The sequence below is a fragment of the Anas platyrhynchos genome, chromosome 8, assembly GCF_047663525.1.
Source record: "Anas platyrhynchos isolate ZD024472 breed Pekin duck chromosome 8, IASCAAS_PekinDuck_T2T, whole genome shotgun sequence".
Classification (NCBI taxonomy): domain Eukaryota; kingdom Metazoa; phylum Chordata; class Aves; order Anseriformes; family Anatidae; genus Anas; species Anas platyrhynchos.
The window spans coordinates 16,338,979-16,345,488 of NC_092594.1; positions in this window are offsets into that span (position 1 = coordinate 16,338,979).

Sequence of the window (6,510 nt, forward strand, 5' to 3'; positions counted from 1 at the left end):
GCCACACGCGTGCCGGGGTGCAGGGATGGATGGGGTCAGGTCACCACCACCGCCCCGGTGCCCCTGCGGTGGGAATAAAGGGGTGCAGGGAGCAGCCCCCCGCCCTACAAAGCGCTGTGCGTGCACAGGGCATGTTTTTTTTCTGGATGGGATAAGCAAGGAAGGCAGATGAAGGGGCACAAGATGGGAGACCTTGACGGGGGAACGAGGGCGAGAGCAGAGATAACGCCGAGGCGTGGAGCACGGCACGTCTCCCCACCCAGGCTCCCGTACCCCCAACTGCACAGCACAGCACAGCACAGCACAGCAGTGCTGCCCATGGCCCCGCGTGCTCCTGGGGCCTTTCCCCTGCCAGTGAATCCCCGCGCCATTTTGCTCTGTTGCCATGGGAACTGCCATGGCAAAAATCCCTCCGGCACGGAGCGATGCGCGGGCAGCCCCGCGGTGCCAGAGGGGGATCCCGGGGAGCCCCACTGATGGGCCCCACGGCCTTGCTTGTCCCCAGCCCAGCGCCCGTCAACAGGAAATCTGCCCGCGGAACCGATTTCATTGCATTATTCATCAGCCCGCAGCCCGGCTCTCCCCCTGCTCTCCTCAGATAATTCCTCCTTTCTCTGCCGTCAGCTGGCGCACAGCCGCCCGGCCCCCGGCACGGGGACGGCACCGGGCGGCGAACCCCGGCGCCGAGCGGCGCCCAGGGCCACGCACCCCAGCAGGGTGTGGGGACCCGCGGTGGCCAGGCGGCCCCGTCACTCCGGGCCCAGCTGCTGCCACCACAACGCGGGGCTTTGTCACCAGCAGGGTCCCTGTCCCCGCCATGGGGACGGTGCTCCCAAGGCACCGGTGGCCACCGCAGGCAGGCGGGGAGCTGCGGGCTGCTGGTCCCTTTCTAGCACCCGGCCACCACACCCTACAGGCTCCTGTGTCCCCACGCTGGTCCCAAAGGGGCTGGGGGGCCCCACACTTCCCCCACAGGCCCGTCAGCGCGAGCCCCCCTGCAAAAAGAGGCTGTGAGGGACGGCTCTGGAGGAGCAGGGCTCAGCCTTCGCTCATCTGCTGTCCGAATCCCTCCGTAGCAGCTGGAAATCTCAGCTGGTGGCCCAGCCTCGCTGCCCACAGAGGCAGGAGGAGAACAGGGAGGAGGAGGAGGAGGAGGAGGAAGGCTGCACCCCCCCAGTGTGCACACACGGAGCAGCCGAAACCCCAGGCTTAGGCAGCATCCGAGGGCTTTTCGCGCACAGAGCCAGGGGGACTTAAGGCAAATCACCTAAAGGTGCGAATCCCTGCCCGCAAATGCGCTAAATCCCAAGCGGATATGCTCGCTGAGGAGCAAAGTGGCTTTAGCTTGTCCCCTCTTAATCTGCCCCCGCTCAGCTTCCGCGTGCCCCCGCACCCAGGCCCTGGGGACAGCAGGACAGGTGACCGGGGTGGCACCGGGGGCACCCTCCCCAAGCTCTGCCTTTTTCCTCAGAAAGTCGGGGGCTCCCTCCCTCCCTCTCTCAGCAGCTCCGGGTTTCCCTGACAACAGGCACGAAGCCTCCTTCCCGCAGCCACGAGCCCCGGGGAGCTTTGTGGTGTGGCGACGTGGGCCACGCACCTTGCTCAGCGCCGGGGGTGTCCCTCCGAGGGGACCACCGTCCCCCCCCGGCAGCGGGTGACCCATTTTCCTGCAGTCTCACCCAGCCCAGCCCTGGGATTTCCTAAGCCGCCGCCGCCAGCTGGCTGCACGGGCTGGGAAAGCTGCACGGCACGGCGCAGGGCTCCTGGGTCACCGCTCCTCTGATGGGGAGCCCTGCTGGGAAGGGGTGAGGGCGAGCAGAGCTCCCCGACCCCACAGCACCGCGAGGCCGGGATCGCCTCCGCAGGAAGCCGGAGAGCCGGCCAGGACCTCGTCCTAGGGCAGGTCAACCAGAGAACTCAGCCAGGCTGCGAAGGGAAGGCAAGAAATAACTAAGGGCTGACTGCCCCCCAGCCGCCTCGCCTCTGGCTCACCCCTCTCCCCTGCTCCGGCTCCCCTCCGCTCTCCCGCCTGCCTTCAGATGGAAACGCGGCGGAAGGGCCGGCGCTGCGCAGCCTTCCCCTCCGCACCTTTTCCTCACATTTTCTGGCACCTCGGATCAGTTGGATGCGTTACAGGGCGAGAAGAGACTGGAGGGAAAAGTATTTAAGGGAAAAAAAAAAAGAAAGAAAAAGGAGGTTAAGGGGGAAAAAAGTTGCTGCTTGCTGGGTTCGCCCAGAGGACAGCCATCGATGCGCAGTCCTCCTGTCCCCCGTGTCGGGGTCCCCCAGTTTATGGGGTTGATGGCGTTATTTGTCCCTCCTAAAGCGCCCACATCCCTGGACAAGCCCCGCAGCAGAAGCCAGGGCCCCTGGGTGGGGGGCAGAGGCTGCGGCGTGCCGGGGCTGGCGGGCCCTGGGTCTCATCAGGCGGCACATGCCAGCGCCTGGGGCTCGGCACGTCACCACCTCGCCCCGGCCCCCCACTTGTCGCTTCTCTCCTTTAAAAGGCATCCCAGGCCCCGCGGGTATCACAGGGCAGATAGCGCTGTCACGGGGCCCGGGATAAGCAGGGCTGCGTCCTGCCCGCTCGTCCTTGCCGGTGACAAAGGAAGGATGTCCCCGCGTCCCCTTCCCAGGGGGCTGCAGCTGCCGCCGTCCCTGCGGGCTCAGCCCCCGGTTTGTCACCGTGTCCTGGGGGGCACCGGGCTGCTGGGATGTGCCTGGCTCATGGCACACGAGCAGGGACCCGGGCTGGGCACTGCTGAGGATTTCTCCCTGGGGAAGAGGAGCTCCTGGACACCGCCAGTAGCTCCCAGCACGGGGCAGCGACGCGTGGTGACAATAAACGCGGGTACAGATGCTCCCGATAACAGCAGCGAGCTGCTTTCCTCACTATAAACATCTCCTTGGCTCCAAGCTGCCAGCACTTACTGGGTCCAAGCACCCATTTGACTTCAAGGCATTTCCCCGAGTGCCCTGCTCGAGGGGAAGACAAACAAGCAGCCCTTGAGCACCCACTCAGGGCCGCGCAGAAGTTCCCAAAGGGCAGCTCCCGAGGTGCCAGCACGAGGCTGGACGCCAGGGTGGTGGCACAGCACAGAGCTCACACAGCTCAGGCAGTGGGTGTGATATGCACCCAAAAATGGGTCTGAAACCCCAAAAAAAGGCAGCAAAGCACCCAAGGGGGGAGTGTGCAGCGCACGGTCGGGCACAGCACCGCTGGCCCTTCGCCAGTGCTGGCTCTGGCCCCGCTCTTCCACGCGAGGACAGGGTGTCCCGGGCACGGGCTGTGCTCGGAGGCGGTTTTGGTGGCAAAGTTCAGCTCCTGGCTGCAGGAGGAGGCACGGGGCTGTGTGCGATGAGGGGATGTGGCCAAATCCCACAGCGAGGGGTGCTGAAGGTGCCTCTCCCCGCAGGCGAGGAGGAGGCTGGATCCACGGTGCCACCACTTGCCCCATGAAGGCGGCGAAATCGCAGGGTTGAGGCTGCTTCAGCCCTGTCCTTGTCCTTTTCCCATGCTGAGGAGATGGGGACGAGGTCCTGGCCCCAGCAGGGACAAGATGCAGGCCCCGCAGATCTGTGCTTGAAGCCCTGCAGACTTTGCCCCTTGCCCGAGCAGCCCAGCTGAGCGGCCACCTCTGGAATGAGCCGAAAAAACAGACGTTTCTGGGCACTGCGAGCCTGGCTCCACAGCCCCCAGACACAGGCACATAAAAATGCTAAATATTTGCTCGGAGGAGCGCTCGCCAGCTGCCTCTGCTCCCGCCTGCCCCCGCTGTCCCTCCTCTCGGGAACGGGGACGACCTGGGGCTGCTTTACGCCGCCTGCCGTGCCCCAGCCCCGCAGCTGCCGGCACCGAGCTGGAGCCACAGCGCGGGGCTTGCGCCAGCACCTGCTGGGGCTGGGAGCAGGGAGCGGAGGCGGAGAGGCCGGCCCGGGCCAGGCTCGCTGCTCCTGAGGAATTTGCCAAGCGAGCCAGGAGCAGGGCGAAGCTGGCTGACCCGCTGGGAAAGCGGGGCAAGGGGGGCACGGCCTTCCCGCGCTCCTCCTCGAAGGATTCCCACGGTAAAAGCGGCTCGGGGCACGCAGCGCCTCCTGTTTGGCCCATCCGAATTTACTGCCTGCCTCCCCGGATGCGTTGTGAGCATCAGGTCCCCCTGCCAGGCTCCAACCCAAAACGTGCAGGGCCAAACCTGAACCTTTCAGTTCCCAGGAAGGGCCCCGGGGATGCGCAGCGAGGACCACGCTTGTTCAAGCCGTGCTCATGCCCCAGCGGCGGGGATCACGGCTGATCCCATCACCATTGTCTGTTGTAGGCTCTCACAGAAGAAGTATTCACCGAGCAGCACATTTACAGAAAAAACACAAACAAACGGGGCAGTAACGAGGCAGCTGGAGGAGCCTGTCGTGCCCCAGCTTGCCCGCTCGCAGCGTTCTCATTTCCAGCGTAACGCCGCTGCCAACGCTCCTTTCAACCTCGGTGTGGTTTTAAGCCCTCGAAATGAAAACACGGAGGGTCCTGTTTCTGCATTAAACCCCTCCTCCCTCCGTCTCAAAGCAGACTGGAAGGTTTCGGGCACAGCCTTCCCGCAGGGTGGCACCCGGTGGCATTGGGGCACACCGACCCACGCCGCCCCTCGGCTCCGTCCTCGCGCCAAGCGTCCGCCCAAGCTCTGGCTTGTGTAACGCCGAGGATCTAGAGCCTGGAGCTGGAGCGGAGCTGGCACAGGCTCCAAATTTCCATTTCAAAGGGAATTTCGGCATGTATTTCACTTTACAACTCCACAGCAGTGTCCCAGTTACAGCCCGCCCCCCCCGCCAGGGATTCACGGTGCAGAGTCGGGAGTTTTGGTCGCGCTTTTTCTTTCCACGTTATTCCAGCAGCGCTGGTACCGGCAGCGTGCTGCCCTCACCTTGCCGTGCCAGGAGCACAGATCGCTGCGAGCGGCTACTGACAAGCCAGTGTGGTGCAAAAATCCAGAGTAAAAGAGCAAAGCAAGCTGCTTTTCCTCCTGGCTCTGCATCGTGGAGCAAACGTACCCCAAATCATCCGGCTGCGGCTCCCCCCGTTGAGCACGTGCCGTCCCCTTCCCTCTCAAGGGCTGCACAGGAGGTGGAGGGGACTGTGAAAAATAACTGCTGCCCCAGCGGCGTGTACCTGTTTGCAAGGCTCTACAGCAGGAAAATAAATAGCTAAAAACATTAAAGACATTCCCTGCAACAGCAGCAGGGGAATGAGAATGTGATTTTCAGCAGAGGAAAGGTTGGTCTGGGAGAGGCAGGGCTCAGGCTCGGACAGGTCAGCGGTGGGACCGACCGCTTCGTGACACTTGTTGAGACCTGCTCATTTTCTGTGGTTGCTGAAGGTGCCTTCCCAGGCCTCTTCCCAAGCAGGTACAAACGGAACCAAGGCGGTGAGACACGAGGGAGCGCAGCCTGCTGTAATATATTTAAAAATGGCATCCACATGAAAGGCCACGCGAGGGATCCTTCAAAGTCACGGCAGCACAGGATATTCTCTCTACTTGCCCGGACTCATTTCCAAAGTAACCTCTGGAGCCGCTCCAGGAAAGCTTTTAAGTCGGTGGAAACTGCAGAGCTGGCACCCCCAAGTGGTTTCTCTGAGCCACTTCGTGTGCCCGGAGCTCTTCCCATCTCCCACCAACAGCTCGGACATCAGCTCTCGTCCTGCTGCGGATAGGCTGGGGCTGATTTGGACACAAACCTTTCAAAGCCGTCTCTTTCAGATTTCATTTTGCAACAGGGAGACTCCTCGGAGACCTTTCCCTTGCAGAGAAAAGCCAAGTGTTACAAAACCTTCCTGCTGTCAGCAGGATCTCTTACGTACCTAGAATTAACGCCGCAGGCCCACGAAGACGAAGTAGAACTGCCAGAGGACTTTGGCACCGTCCTGCACCGTGCTCGCGGGCGGCCTGGAGGCTTTTTGTCTGGTAAGCTCGGTGCCCTTCACACCGAGAATCCTTCAGGATCGGCCGCCCCTCCTGCTTGTAAGTCTTGGAGAGGAAAACGTGAAAGGACAAACCTCTGCTAAGCTGCACACCTACTCGCAGCCGGAGTAAACCTCGCCACTCCCAGGCAGAGGACAGGCAGCTCCCACTGCTTACCCCAGCAAGGAGCAAACATAGAAACGTAGGAAGGAGGCACTCGGACGCCAGCACGTTCTGCTGCTAGCCCCCAGCAGGATTTCTTTCCTCCTGCCACATGTCCGAGCCGTGCCACCCCTGGGTGTGCTGCACGAGGCACGGCAGACAAAAGGCTCATTCAGAGCTCCGGCGTGGCATCTGCTGCGGTGCTTGAAAGGAGGAGGAAGTGGGATTCGGAAGCATCAGAAATATGTAAACGGCGTGTAAGGGGAGTGGAGCCAGGAATGGCTCTCACCCCGCTCCACATTTCCCCACTTACGGGGGGAAAAGAAGGAGCGCGGGCACCCCGAGCAAGGGCCCCGGCAGCGGTTCCACAAGAGACAAAAAGCAGATGTTTCACAAAAGC